Source organism: Zonotrichia albicollis, chromosome 11 (assembly GCF_047830755.1).
Source record: "Zonotrichia albicollis isolate bZonAlb1 chromosome 11, bZonAlb1.hap1, whole genome shotgun sequence".
NCBI classification, from domain to species: Eukaryota; Metazoa; Chordata; class Aves; order Passeriformes; family Passerellidae; genus Zonotrichia; species Zonotrichia albicollis.
The window spans coordinates 2,238,124-2,253,099 of NC_133829.1; the positions used below are offsets into that span (position 1 = coordinate 2,238,124).

The window sequence follows — 14,976 nt, forward strand, 5'->3', positions numbered from 1 at the left end:
GCAATGTGCACACAGTTCAAGACAGCTATTTAATTATTCTAATATTAATATAGTTTAAAAAAGTCAGCTCCCTGTGAAATGCAGAAGATAACAAGCAGGGAGAGCAGCCCAGAAAGGCTCTATATCCTGGGTTCATCCCACAGAGAGGGCTGCAGGTGAGGGGGGGTTCTGTCCTTCTGTCCCACTCAGGTGAGACCCCACCTGCAGAGCTTCCTCCAGCCCTGGGGAACAACAGCAGAAGGATTTGGAGCTGCTGGAGCAAGTCCAGAGGAGGTCACAGAGATGCTGCAAAGGCTGGAGCCCCTCTGCTCTGGAGCCAGGCTGAGAGAGATGGGAATGTTCAGTTTGGAGAAGAGAAGGCTCCAGGGAGAGCTTAAAGACCCTTCCAGTGTCTAAAGGGGCTCCAGGAGAGCTGGAGAAGGACTTTGTACAAGGGCCTGGAGGGACAGGACAAGGGGGAATGGTGTCCCCTGCCAGAGGGCAGGAATGGATGGGATTTTGGGAAGGAATTGCTCCCTGTGAGGGTGGGCAGGCCCTGGCACAGGTGCCCAGAGAAGCTGGGGCTGCCCCTGGATCCCTGCAAGTCTCCAAGGCCAGGTTGGGCACTGGGGCTTGGAGCAGCCTGGGATAATGGAAGGTGTCCCTGCCTATGGCAGGGGGGCTGGAGCTGGATGATCTTTAATGTCCCTTCCAACCCAAACCATTCTGGGGTTCTGTGATTCCATTATAAAATAATAACCTGAGTTAGTAATTTGTCAGTCCCAAGTAAATCTACTGTCTTTATGACTATTCCTATATTTAACTAAATAAATAGTGGCAAAGTAGTCACCTCAGGTACTCAGCTGTTGTATTTGTAGACTATGGGAATATCTCTGTGCCACGTAGGCTCCTGGTCCTAAAAAGAGAAATAGCTTGTATTGGGAATGGAGTAAAAGTCCTGTATTTTCTTCTCTGATCACTCTGTCTCTGCTTTTATGATCTCACTAGGACAGTGGTATGACAGATGCTTCTGTATTTTGAGTGGCAACATGACTCGTCCAAATATTTGAAGCCATCTTTGTGTTTCGTTGATTTTCTGGCAAAACAGCATCCATCTGCAGTTTAAGAATAGAACATATAAAAAAATGTATAGAACTCCAAAGCACAGAACACAGAATTTCTGAGTAAAATTCTCTTCTCAGTTACATTTACATAACTCTGGAGCAGAGGAAGAGTATCTTCCTCTTTCTTGTGGTTACTCTGAGCCCCTCTTCATCTCATTGTGTCGGAGCCATAGGATCTACCATACACGGCTAAATCCGATTTCGTCACAACTGTTGCAATCTCCTAGACAAAATTACAATCTCAGAGGAAGTACATAAAGATGCATGGGCCTCAATATCCTAAAAATATGCTGCTGTTAGTTGTTCTCTGTTGGTAGTTTTCCATGCAAATGAAAATACCATGGTGTGCAGAACTGCTGAACTATCTGGAGCAGATTTTCCACACACAGAAGAGCAGAGAATCTGCATTATTTGGCCGAGCTCCTTTATAAAACATCATGTTCAGTAGCTCTTTCTTTAAACAAAGAAAGGGTTTGCACTAAATAGTTTGATATTTATTTTGTGTAACTCTGTTCCTTGGCTGTCCATGCTATAGAAATGCTGTTATGCTCCAAGAAGACAGATTGCCTGGGCTGGAAGCCCCAGCCCTGATCCAGGGAAGCACACGGCTTCCTTACAATGATTATGATGAATATAATTACTATTCAGTATATGGGGCAATTGTTTTTGGTGTTTAAAACAGAACAAAACAAAACAAAACAAAACAAAGCAGGTTTGGAAAGGAAAACAGAACATTAAAAAAAATTGTTAAATAGGAAGTGGTTGACTTTCAGGAAGTAACTCCATATGCAGATTCTGCTATCCAGTGTTTCCAGTCATCAGAGAACGGAAAGAAAAAATGCCATTAAATACCCCAGTGGTCCTTTAAAAATAATGCAGCTCCCTTTCTGTAGGTACAACATTTCACATCTCCTGTCCAACAGCTGGTGGAGTCAAAGGCCAAGCGAGCAGGACGTGGAATGCAGAGCTTCAGTGGTTACTGAAGGCAAAACCATCTAAAGCTGTAGCAGATGTTCCTTTGCTTCCTGTCTGCTTATCAGCCCTGCAAAGGCACTTGGGTTTGTGCTTGTTGTGCCAAGGGTAGCTATGGAGATCTCGTACAAGCTGTGCAAGAGTGATACGCTGAAGGATCTTTATGTATTTGGTTATGAATGATCAAGAAAACAGTATGGTTTCTAAGAACTCACAATTTGCCACATGCACATCAGTCATTCCCCTCGCACGACACGAAAATGACATTTCAAATTAAAAAATAACTTAAGAAATACATTTCTGCAGTGAAGATGTTCATTTGGCCTCGGTGTGCTCATGTTTTATACATTGTTTCTAGTACACCAAGAAATAAAGAATAGGATATCCAACCAACTGTATTTCTCCAAGGCCTTGAAAGTGCTCCAGAAGAGTTTTTAACTGTCAATTTAAATATCACTGCCACTAATCCTTTTTATTGCACCTCAGTTCAGTTTTAATTCCTGTTTATGTTCATTATGAGCTCCTGTAAATTATAACTTTAATATGAATGACTGTGTGCAAGTGTTAATGCAGTGCTCCATCTATTCTAGGGCTTTGAGATAGTTTAATGAGACTGATTTTTACATTGATGCATTTAAGTTAATATGCATTCCCAACACAGTCAAGACCCAGGGCAATTAAGTTCATTACTTATTAGATAGGAGTTCTTTTCCTCCGTGAAATAGAAAATTACTTTTTATTTTTACTTTTATGTAAATTCTAGCCCAGATGTAGCTTTAAAGGGTGGCAGAAAAGGATGGATTTGGAATGGTTCTTTTGCCCATGTTGAAACTGGAAAACAAAAGTGACAGTTTTGACTTATCACTGATAGACATGGTTATAGATATTCCTGAGGGATACAAAAGAGGAACAGTGGCTCTGCTGATGTTTGCCAAACTTCATGTAACACTATCCAGCAAAAAGAGCACTACATAACCATTATTGCACCTTTAAATCGTTGACAGCATTGCAAATTCGTGTTGACCTGGAAAATGCAAAGGTGGACAGAGTATTCCTTCTAGGGTGATATTCTGTGTACTGCAACATCATGGGCCAGAGTCCAGGAGGAACTGAAGCCCTTTGGGACAGTGGGTTCCCAGGGAAGTAGGTGTGGAGATTCTTTTGAGAAAATGACCTTCCATATGAAAGTTAGAGACCTAAAATTCTGTCCTATGCCCCAAAGGCACACAAGGACAAGACAATGCATGAAACAAAAGAGAAAAGTTGTTGAAATTAAGATATGAGGACTGTATGCAACAGGCAGACTTGCAGGCAAAGGATGATGTGGAGAATGCAGTGATAGAAACTGCCTGAAGCATCTGGGAAAACACAAGAAGTACGAAGATGAAAGAGAAAAAGAGGGAAAAGGGGACCCAGAGGTCAAATTCGTATGAGTTGGGAATGTGGAGAAGGTGAGCACAATTCTGTGGGTAAGTTCCTGGTAGAGATGCAGTAAATATATTAAAAAAGCAATATATTGGTACTGTGACCGGGTGAGAGAGTTTTTGTTTGAAGTGTTTGAAAATTGAGGTCACAGTATTTAGACTTAGACTGTAAGGGGTAGCACAGTTGGAAACAGGATGGATGAGATGGTTTAACAGGGCTTCATTGTAGTCACATTAATTCAGTTTAAATAATTAATTCTCTTTTAAATTGACTCTATTCTGCACACTTGACATTTTGGTAAAGCTGCCATTGCCTGGCCTTCTGGTAAATGCTTTTGCATTTGTTTTCCATTGTTTCCGTCTTGAAAAAAAAAATCCTTGTCACTAACAGGAACCATCAGCAGCATGGAACAAATTGACTTGCCAAGGACATTTCCTCCCATCTCATTATTTGCACTGAAGTACTCTTTTTTTTTGTATCAAGAGTCAGAGTGTGATTTTTTAAAATTTCCATTTATTAAGGTAGTTTTGTACTGTATTATGAGTCAAATTCAAACTTGATTATGTAAATCACTTTCTGTGCACCAACATTTGGTCATACATTTTCCAAGGAGGTGATCAAGCAGTTTAATTAATAATCGATTCACAGTTGTCTCTGCCAACCTCATTATGTAGAACCCCTGACTGTTGCAGGAGAGGGTCTCCCCCAGGTATGAATCAGAGCAGATCCATCACCCTCCCTCTCCTGCTCTTAGAACATTGATTGTGAGCCTCAAGTGGCTGAGATTGAGTGGATCTATAATGTTATTTGGCACAAATTGGGTTAAACAAACAGGTTGTGTATTTTACTTGCAAGGTGATTTGGTTTGTGTTTTCTCTCCCGACCTTTCTCAGCTCTTGGTTGTGGCTCAGTTGCTAAGAAATTGTTCATCTGCTCTAAACTCCCCATGGAAGAGGCAGTGCTGTATGGCAAAGGAACACAAACATAATTTTTTGTGAGGGGGTCTGTTGGGGTTGGGACTCCTTCAGGTGAGCTGGAGCCAAGGCTCTGAGAGCTCAGCACAGGGCAGAGCCTGGGCTGACCTACATTCACAGTGACTCACCGTGAGATTTGATGCTGCTCCTCTGTGGTGCTGGTTTCTCAGCAGCTGCTGAGGCTTCAAACAAGGCACTCTTACCTAAGCCAATCGATGGATGAGCAGGTGGGACCCAATCTAATGCAGACAGGATTTGTAATAATAGAAGTGCACATTCCAAAGCTGTTACAGAAGAAAAGAATTTCAGATAATTAGGAGAGGAGTTGGGCAGTGATACAGATTTTAAAAGTACCCAAGATAAAATAACAGATACTAAAAATATCTGTATTGAGATGAAATCCTCATGACTCAGTACTCGAGCCAACTTCCATTCTCTAGGAATTAGCAAGGAAATAATCCAAACAGGCTGGGTCGTGGTGTATTGCCTTACTCTGGGCTTACACTTACACTTAAAGATGTATCTCACACTGAAAATGTCAGACTCAGGTCTGACCTTTCAGGACAATTGCAAATTTCTTAAAATATGTTCTGTGGTTGTAACTTTTCCCAAAAATTGTGAGTTTATTTCTACCTAGAAAAAATCGAACAAAGAGCAATCTGGACCTTGAAAGGCACTGACAGCAGGACCAGAGATGCATTTTTTGTGACAAGCAGGACATAATTTTTAATACCTATCACTCTCTAGCTAATAACTGAGGAGTGGTCAACCCAGCTTGCAAATAGAAACACAAGAGTGCCATTTCTTCTCCTTTTTCCTACATGAAGTGTTCTCCGACTGGATGCAAAACTTTGAAATTATTGAAGATACTGTAAGCATTAAAAGTATTTTGAAAGAAATGAGTATTTCGAAAAGTATTTTCAGTGCTGCAGAATCTCAGAAAAGCAGAAATCTGTGTTAGGAGAGCTTCAGCTACAATCTGGGTCAGATTTTCAGTGCAGATGTGTCAGATGCAGCTCCTTGGAAAGTCTCCATGGCAGTTGGTGAGAGGAGTGACCCAATGTTTTCTCACCGTGCAGAATTCCCGTGCTGTTTGATGATGCCATGTGCACGAAGCGCTGCCTGCCCTCCCACAGCAGTCCTGTTTCAGCTTGTCTGGGAGAGGAGATTTCTTCTCACAACTCTTTCAAATGGAGTTTAGCAAATCTCTTTGGTACACCTTGACTGATCTCAATCAGTTTTCAGAATTTTAATGATCTGGTTTTATTTCCAGATAATGACTATTTATGTAAATGAGATGCCTTATAAATAATTACGGAAATTATTCCATAATATTAATTACAGGCTTTATGGTTCAAACACTTATTATACTAAAGGCAAATGGTGCTGGGGATTGTCTTTGAGTTTATTGATTTGCTTACTTTTTACTTAGTTAGTTTTATTTTAACTTGACTTACATATGTTGGGCAGTATTTCCTGAACTAAAACAAGGTGCACTGTGTGCCTGGATATATCAAAGGATATTGAAGGATAATAAAAAGCAAAATGCATCATACAGTGGTAGTAGTAAATGGAAACAAAACTTCAGAATGATTTTGTCTAAAAATCAACTGAATGAGTTTTACTCGGAAAATCTCAGCTTAAGTGTTGTTAGCCGTTTACTCAAAAATTAGTCTTAAATTAATTATAATCCTTTGCACTTCTATAGCTGCTTCTCTTGAGAATCTCAGTAGTGTTCTACAAACATTAATTAAGCTTAATAGTACTCCTGAGAAGTGGTTAAGTGATAGATATACTTCACCCACTATGATATAAGCAATCTGTAGAACAAAATACAAAAACTTTAAACAGCAGGACTACACAGGAGTTTAGAGCCTGAAGTATCCCCGTCAGGCAAAACTGTGGGGAAGATTTAGCTACATGGAATACAATTGCTTGGCCTGGGCATGCTTGGAAGGTGGATATAAAGTGCAAATAATAAAGAACTCTTCACTAGAGATCTCTAGTGAAGGAAAGTGGTTTTCTATGGCCCCACAGTATCATGTGGCGTGGCTCTGGTGATGAATTGAATACTGATTCAGAGGAAAACTGCTATTTGCAGAAATCACCCCCAGATGGGCCAAAGAGCAGGCATCCACATGGAACCTTTAAGGCTGATGCATGAACAGCAGGGATAGCAGTTAAGTCCTCTCACCCCTGAGGGAACAGGAGCTGCTGAAAATAGCAACAAAGCAGCAGTATCAGTGTGTACATTTACAGCCCCAGACTGTTATTTTTGCTGGCGAATCTGCATGCACAATTTCCTTCCTGATATTACTCCACAAAGAGCAGCTTTTGTTATCTGGCATTACTGATGACAGCAATACTTAAACCAGGTTAGTGCTGGCACAGACAGCAAGCCAGCTTTGATAGATGCATTAGCATTTGGGCCGTCCTCAAGCAACCCTTCTGCTGTCCCGTGCTCACAAAATGGACTGCAAATATTTGTCTGGGAGCTTCCAGCATCCAGAGATGTGCTCCAGCTGTACACGCGGACTGCCCGCTAACGACAGGACAACAGGTACTGATGGCATCACAGGCCTGACACCCCAACCCTCACCACCCAGCCAAGCACAACTGCACTGGTTTATCCCTGACTAACACCAAAGGCCATCCCCTGCCTCTCCTACCGTTCAGAGCTGATAGCTGCTGCCATGCTGCAGTGCCTCGTGAATAATTTTAGCAGTTGCCGAGGGAAACTTTACAACGCGCAGCCCAAGTCCTTAGATGCACACTCTGAAATCTTGAGGAAGCAAATCGGTGCTGGAAAGGGAAATGATAATGAGCTCACATCAGAATTTTATTTATAGAAATGACTTGGAAGCAGCTGGATCTCCTCCTTGGGTACATTTTCTTTCCTTTTTGTTTCCCAGTATTTCTGTTCGTTTGGGACCACAAACTCTCCCATAAATATTGGCAATAAATGCTTGCTGAGAAACTCTCCCTACCTGCTGGAGAAAAAATCTCCTCATTTTATCCAAGTGGAATGCCTAGATACTGCAACTAGACAATCAGACTTTATCCTTACACATATACAGTAACGTTCTTTATTAGCATTTGTGAATTGTGATTCATGACACACATGATTCCAGTGCTTCTGCTGAGTTCAGTGGCCTTTGGACCAGGGCCTGTATTTCCTTCATTTCCCCATATTTTTAGCTGCTTCAGTAATTACTTTACCTAGAGAAGGGTCTGAAAAATAGATATATATTTTGATATACATATATGATATTCTATTTACTGTTTTATAATGTATAATCAGTAGTTTCTCTGGAGTGCAAAAGCTTTTTGGAGATACACTTGAATCAGTAAAAAGAAGGGTGACTGCACTGTTGTACTGCTGCACCACAATATTTAAATGCTTTATTATTTCATAATCTGTCCTAGAATTTAATCATTCCAAGCTGGGATGGTCTCTTTATGTCAAAAGGGATAAGTCCCAGATTTACAAATATGCATGTATGAAAAAACCCATGAAGATGTGGCTTCATTTCCAGTGTGATCCCAGCTTGCCAAAGGCTCCATTTCATTGCATAACCCTCCGGATGCAGATCCATTACTGTACTGTAAAGTGGGTTACTGGACAGGGTAAGGCAATTCATCTTCTGAAATGCAGAGTCTTGTTTTGCCAGTTATGGAGTTTATAATTATCCATTATCATTATCTCCATAGTTATTTTTACCAAGGTTACAGATAGGTCTATTTGAAAGGTATTCAGTTGGGTTCTCTGGGAGGTTCATCCTTCTCCTGTAGAGGTAAATGAGCAGTGCACAAAGCACAGCCAAGTGAGTTCAAAAGGCATAAAACTGGTGACAAAGAGAACAGATTAAGTCCCAAATTGCACACTTAAGAAACTGAAAACTAAAATTGTTTTGCTTATGGAAGCCAGTCTCTGCCAGGAAAAACTGGGAATAGTGATAGCTGCATTTTTTTAAGCACTTCTGAAGCCCCATGAATTATAAATCATCAAACCCACAATCCTGGGACAAAGTCTCTTAAAATCATGTCCTGGGACAGCAGAGTTCTCCATTCTATTCCTGGCTCCATCACTGACCATCTGCCACTTGTCCTCTGCCTTGCTTGAGTTTACCCACGTGTAAAATGCACTTAAAATAATCTAAACCAGACTTTGAAAATTACTTTGAAAATTACTTCAGTGCCACAAGCTAGAAATTTGGGGTTGTAACATGGAAAAAAATCGTTCTGTGGTTGCTGGTCCATAGAAAGCCTGCGTGTCTCTCTGGCTGCACCACGGGGGAGGCTAAATCTGGCTGCCAGGGCTCCACCCTGCACTCGAGAGGCAGCAGAATCCCACACGAAGCGTGCTTGGTGCCTGCCCACCTGCACTACATGCAGTTGTTAACTTGGCTAATTAGCTTACTATGCACAACAAGAATCTGATCCAACACTGACTGCAATTAATAAGTAGACTTCAGTGACTTAATGATCTTGGGCTCGGGTCTTCATGGGCAAGCAGAGATCCTTGCTCAGAGATCCCGAAAATCCCAGGGAAGGAAAGGCTTTGTGTGAGTGACACATAGACACATCTCTGTGCAATGAGCCTGGCAGGAGCTGGGCACACAGTAAATCTGTCTCTGCCTGTACAGTAGCACTATTCACTGCTGCTGCTCTTTATTCACAAATAAATACAGAACTACAGTCACAATTTTTCATAGGCCCTTTTGCACGTGGCTTTAGAAGAGCCTTAAAGTGGGAAATTGATGATGAGCTACGCAGGAAAGCTTCGCAGTGAGATTTGTTAGGAAAGGCGACTTGATAAAGGTGGTGACAGGCTAATAATGAAATGGAACATTGCAATTAAATGTGCTGGTGGGGAAGAAAGTGTGCCACAGCCAAGAGCATGAGCAGCAGGCAGGTCAGGGAGAGAATGCAGCAGAGGTTTGAAGGATGAGGGTGGGAAGGAGGGGGAGATATAAGAACAAGAAAGACAGGACAGAGATAAGCACTGTTAGCTGTGATAGCAGTATGGGGCAGAAACTCCTTTGGTGTTTGTATCAGGCCTTGCAAAAAGGGAACCCTGTCCCTGACCACAATTTGTTGACATTGACACAATGTGTAATTAAATGCAGATAGTCCTAGAAGGACAGAAATGGGGGAGGGAAACAAATTAACAGCAAAACAAAAATATCTACATAATGTTTTACTTATATAAGAGCTGAAAAGTATATAAAATGACTGAGAATATTTAAGAATTCTATTTCTCCAAAATGAGTTTCCATTAGAAACAGTCCAGGATGTTGTAATGGTTATGAACTTAAACCCTGCAAAGTGAGCTATCCATACATCAGGACAGAGATTTTGCTCAGTATACAGGCAGCTGTAACAATACTCTTAGAAGTAGGAACAGACCCATTAATCTTGGATGTTAACGCTGAAGCCTAAATTTTATGCCTACCTGAAAAATGAGCAAGAGCAGAGAGCACAGAACAGTTTTCATATCAAAAATTACTAACACTAGCCAGAAGATGGAGTTCAGTATTGCTATTTATTTGAAAAGCATTTCCAGAATTAAAATATATTGGAAATTGATTTAGAAAAGTCTCTACCAGCACACCAGATAATTTAAGGACACAGAGCATCCTGCTGTAGTGAATAGTGACATTCTAGGTTCTTGGTGTCTCACTTACCCCACTGTGTACTGTCTGGAGAGACAAGTTCTTTATGGGTGTGGCTAGAAATGCATTTCACGTAGAAACACAAGGAATGGGAACGTTCTCGTAGTTCCTGACACATTCCTCACTCGGTTTGCTGCCTGTTGAGAAAAAAACAAGACAGACTTAGCTCCCAAACATCAACCCTGGCAGCGCAGAGCTGTGCCTGCATGTGCAGGCTTGCACATGGGTGCTGCTGCCCAGGTAGACACCAACTAGTGCCAGTCACGTTTCCTACATGGGGGGTACGAGAAGCAGCATTTCTGCTATAAACAATCTAATTAATAAAAGCGTGTGGGGAAAATCAATGTTATTTTATACTTTTTGGCTTTTGCATTCTCCTATTTGGTCAGATTTTCAAAGGGATGAGGTAAACCAAGAGAGTAGGTCTGAACATATCTGAGTATTAACAGTTCAGTTCACAGTAATTACAAATTCAGAATTTCATATTAATTTTATGTCTTTCATAACTCGCCACATCTAAACCCTTAAGCTAAACATCCAGAACTGAGGTAAGACTGAATTCAAGCTCAAAATTGTATGGTTGGAACCTATCCCTAATCAGCCCTTTGGTATAAAATTTGGAAACTCAGGGTTGTAATGGACAAGGTACCATAAAAGTAGTATTTATTTCAGTGTGGGCACAGGCAGGACTCGTTCTGTTGCGCTCAGCAACATCTTGACACGCTGCACTAATCTTAGCTGCACGCTCTTAAAAGATTATTTTTGTCTCGGGTTCTTTTTCTAGTCTTTGATGCAACAGCCTGCTGCGGGTTACATCAAGCCTGCAGAAAATCCCTTGGTTTTCTCATCCCTTGTTTTCCAGACAGCCGGCACCTCCTCCGGGTCCAGGCGACGGGCGCCGCAGGTGAGCCAAATCCCGGCCTATCTGGGCCGGAGATTAATTTCGGTTTAAATTAAAGATGCTGTCTAGATTAAAAGGCTGACGTGGGGGGAGGCACAGTCGAGCCCGTAGTCTGTGCGCTGCGTTTTAGGCGCTTTCGCTTAGAGAGCCCCGCTCCCCCCTTCATGGCTCGGAGCCGCCGGCGCCGCGTTCCGTGAGGGGGAAGGCGGGAGCGGAGGGGCCGCGTTCCGTGAGGGGGAAGGCGGGAGCGGCGGACCCGCGGTGCGAGGGGGAGCGCTCAGAAGGGACCCGGTGGGCGGCGGGGCACGGCCGGTCCCCCCTCAGGAGCCGCGGGACCCGGCGGGAGCCGTCCCGCGCCCGCCCCGCCGCGATCACGGGTCGCCGCCCGCCTCCCCCGCCCCGTGACAGCCAAGATGGCGGCGGAGGGGAGGGGGGATCCCGCCTGAGCCGCCCACACGGCGGGAGGCGGCGGGGGCGAGCCGGGCTCCGCTGGGATGAGATAAGGGCGCGGGCATCGAGCGCGCTGCCCCCCGAACCCCTTCACCACCCGCTCCTCGCCCTGGGGAGCGCGGCACCCGCCTGAGGTGAGCGCGGCGGGGCTGTCACCGCCGCGGGGCGCGGACCGGGGGATTCTCCGAGGCGATGCCGCGGGTCGGGCGCTGCCGCGTTCCGGGGCCGGCGGGGAAGGGGCGCGGGGCTGTCAGCGGGGGCGGGGAGGCCGGCGCTGGCGGGCCGGGGGCTGAAGCGGCGCGGGGGCGGCGGTAACTTTCCGCTGGGCCGCGGTGGGAGGGGGAAAACTTTCTCCTTTCTCCTTGTGCCCGTCGGCTCGAGGCTCCCGCCAGCCCCCGCCGGGCCCGAGGGGCTCCCTGGGCGGCGGGGCCGGCCGAGCCCTCGCCGCCGACCTGCCATGTTGTACGGGCTGCACGCCGGCGGGCCGGGGTGTGTGCGTGTCCCCAAACCCTGTGTGTGTGTGCGCGTGCCTTCCCCAAACCCTGTGTGTGTGTGCGTGTCCCCGATTCCGCGGGTGTGTGCGCCTTCCCCAAACCGTGTGTGTGCGTCTCCCTGAATCCGCGGGTGTGTGCGCCTTCCCCAAACCGTGTGTGTGCGTCTCCCTGAATCCGCGGGTGTGTGCGCCTTCCCCAAACCCTGTGTGTGTGTGCGTGTCCCCGATTCCGCGGGTGTGTGCGCCTTCCCCAAACCCTGTGTGTGTGTGCGTGTCCCCGAATCCGCGGGTGTGTGTGCAGTCCCCAAGCCGGGTCTGTGCGCTCCCCCAAGCCCGTGTGTGCGCGTTGCCCCGATCCGCGTGTGTGTGCTGCGTGTCCCCAGAGCCATGTGCGGGTTTTCCGCGCAGCCCCGCTGCGTCAGCCGGAATTGCCCGGCGCTGCTCAGCCCCACGGTGCGTGTTTCTGTCCCGGCTTTCCCTTCGGCAGCCTGGGTTACCCTATACCTGGCTTGATGCAACGCGCTGGAAGCGGCTGTAGAAATCAGCCCTGGCATTTTTGTCGTCGTTCTGTCATGAGGTCTGCGTGTGGCACAAGTTGCTGGCCAGGGAATGATGGCATTCAGTAACTTCCCAGTGATGGTTGCTATTCCGAAGTTATTCCAAACAGGCTGCGTTTAAAAATGTGCCGCTTCTACTTTGCTGAAAATGAGGTCTTGACTTTCTGCCTAGTACTGAAACTTAATTTCTTTGAATTAACTTGAGTGGAAGTATGGTGTTCTGGGCAGTTTTTTACTTCATTTCACAATTTTTTCTGGAACTGTTGCTCAACTGGAGGTTTCCGTAAAAAGTGTTACATTACAGTACATAATATTTCACTTTTTGAATGATTAAACACAAATATGTTATCTTGGCAAGTGTCTGGTAGTTTAGGGGTACTAATTGAGTTAGTCTAGCCAAGAAAGGTCAAGGGGGAGTAAATGGATTATTTCTGGTTTGTGTGTCTAGCATGCAAGTCTTACTTTGTAAGAGTCTCTTGCTTTTCTCATCTTTTTTAAAAAAAGTCTTATATTTACAGTACTGCAGAAACTTCATCTAGCTTTTAGAGTATTGAGGAGTCTGTAAGTTTATTTAAAGTGAGCATTAAAGTGGAGCTCTGGTAAAGGGAGCTGTTTTTTAGGGGCTATCATGACTTGGCATTGAAATAGTTTAATTATCAAAAACAGAGCATTAGAGTTTCTGTGGTTAGCTTCAGGAAGGGGAAAATTGCATGGAACCTTAAAGACAGAACAAAAAAGATTAAGCTTCTCTTAAGAGCTTCTGTGATGTACATGTTTTACTTGTGGAAATGTTGTGCTCCAGCTGGATGAATACTTTCCTGAAGTTTGAGTGGCTTCTGCTCCTTTGGAACAGGCTTTACCCAATAGCCTTTTCTAAAATGTGAATTTATTAGAAAACAGCACAAAATAGAAGATCTGCTTCTGCAAGTAGTAAGACAAAAAGCACCAGGACTATTTTCTTTAAACAGGGACTTATTTAAAAATATTTTCCCAGTATTTGAGATTTTCATACCTCTGAGTATTGATATTTTTTGTAGCCATATGGTTGCAGGTTTGTGTTTCAGCTCATTCTGTATGACATAACCCCAGTATGGTGCTTAATGGAATTACTATATGTATTAATGGCAATATTAGCAGTTATCTAGTTAATATAGCCAGAGTTAATTATTAGTTCGAAAAAGCACAAATATTGACATAGCCTGGCACACACTACAGGGCTCAGGTGCACGCAGCTGATGCAGGTCAAGCCTTAGAAACAATGTCAATAACCTGCTTCTATTTCAAATATGTGCTTGAAAGGGAAAGTAGAAAGGTGGGGAGTGAAGGCAGCTGGTCCCTGAGGGGCTGAGGTTGTAGCTAATCCAGCTGCTCTGTGTGACTGACAGAGCTGTGGCACCACCGTGCCAGCAGCCAGCCCGTCAGTGGTTAATCTGCAGCATTTTGCATTGAGGGTTTACTAATTTCTAGGTTAATTCCTGCTGTAGTGTGTGATAGCTGGAGAAAACTGTCTTGTGACTCTTCAGGGAGGAAGACAATTCCTCAACCAAGCTGAAGGATAATGGGGTTTGGTAACCTTGAGGTTTTAATACAAGAAGAAGAAATTTGCAGCGTCACTTAAATATTCAACATCCTTTTTTATTTCCATCATGCTCCCTAGCAGCTGAGTTGCTGTTAGTTTTGCAAGTCATAGTAGGTTGAAATGCTTTTTATAACTCTGGCTGCAGAAACATTTGTGCTTCCTGGCCAAACACAGGCAGGTTGGAATGGGAATAGCACAATAAGTACTTAGTCAAAAGCTTGCTCAATCTTAAATTTATCTCCTGAAGTGAAGACTTGCAGGAAGCCTTTGTTCCGTTTTTTGTCCTTTCCTCAACTTTGACCTGAGTCTTTAAATGTAGTGTTGATATGACCAGAAATTTGGAGGCCAAATGTTGCCCAGTTGATGTTGGATTAAAAAATAAAAAGTCAATTATAGCTTTGTAATGTTGTTCAAATTTATGTTTGGTGGTTTCCAGCGATGTTGCTGTGTGACAGGGTTCCAGTGGTAAAGGTTTTGGTACACGTGTTGCTGTAAAACTCAGGTATTTTTTCTGAAGTTTCCTGGAAAGAACTGTAATACTGAATAATAGTAAAAATGAAAGGAGCAAAAAAAAAAAAAAAAGGCACTAAAATAATTTCTATATGAGTGCCTTAACAAAGCATGATGCAATTTGTGATGATTGGTGTATTTCCAGTATGTTTATCTTGCTTGTTGCAGTGTTTTAATCAGTTTCTCTGGGATGTATTCAAACTTCAAACTTTTGTTAAGCTGACTCATAACAAAGCCAAACAAAAAAAAAAACCCCAAAATCCAAATCAGGCTGTTCCCTCCTCACTTTGCAATCCCCCTCCAAACCCAAACGTGTAAAAATGTAGGACCCTTGGAG

The 14,976-nt window shown here is 43.9% G+C and overlaps 1 protein-coding gene and 1 long non-coding RNA gene across 7 annotated transcripts in view; one reads left to right on the forward strand and one right to left on the reverse strand.

The window, feature by feature from the left end:
* Positions 1–839: 839 nt before the first annotated feature.
* On the reverse strand, positions 840–12,770 carry LOC102075111 (uncharacterized). Of its 2 annotated transcripts, XR_012582074.1 has the most exons (4): positions 12,498–12,770; positions 10,162–10,286; positions 4,603–4,758; positions 840–4,461 (listed from the first exon to the last, which is right to left on the reverse strand). It is a non-coding gene; the product is annotated as an uncharacterized LOC102075111 (long non-coding RNA). The 2 variants fall into 2 exon arrangements; XR_012582073.1 differs by lacking the exons at positions 840–4,461; positions 4,603–4,758 and adding an exon at positions 6,787–7,276 and having other exon boundaries at positions 12,498–12,767.
* The window catches only part of DENND4A (DENN domain containing 4A), a 51,190-nt gene continuing 47,108 nt past the window's right edge, over positions 10,895–14,976 (forward strand). For 2 of the 5 annotated variants that reach the window (XM_014264576.3, XM_014264579.3), the window contains exon 1: positions 11,293–11,634. The gene's annotated coding sequence lies outside the window, so the exon portion shown is untranslated. Of the gene's footprint in view, positions 11,054–11,291; positions 11,635–14,976 lie in introns of those variants that run through there. The other 3 variants (XM_014264578.3, XM_074549149.1, XM_026791314.2) reach the window with 3 other exon arrangements.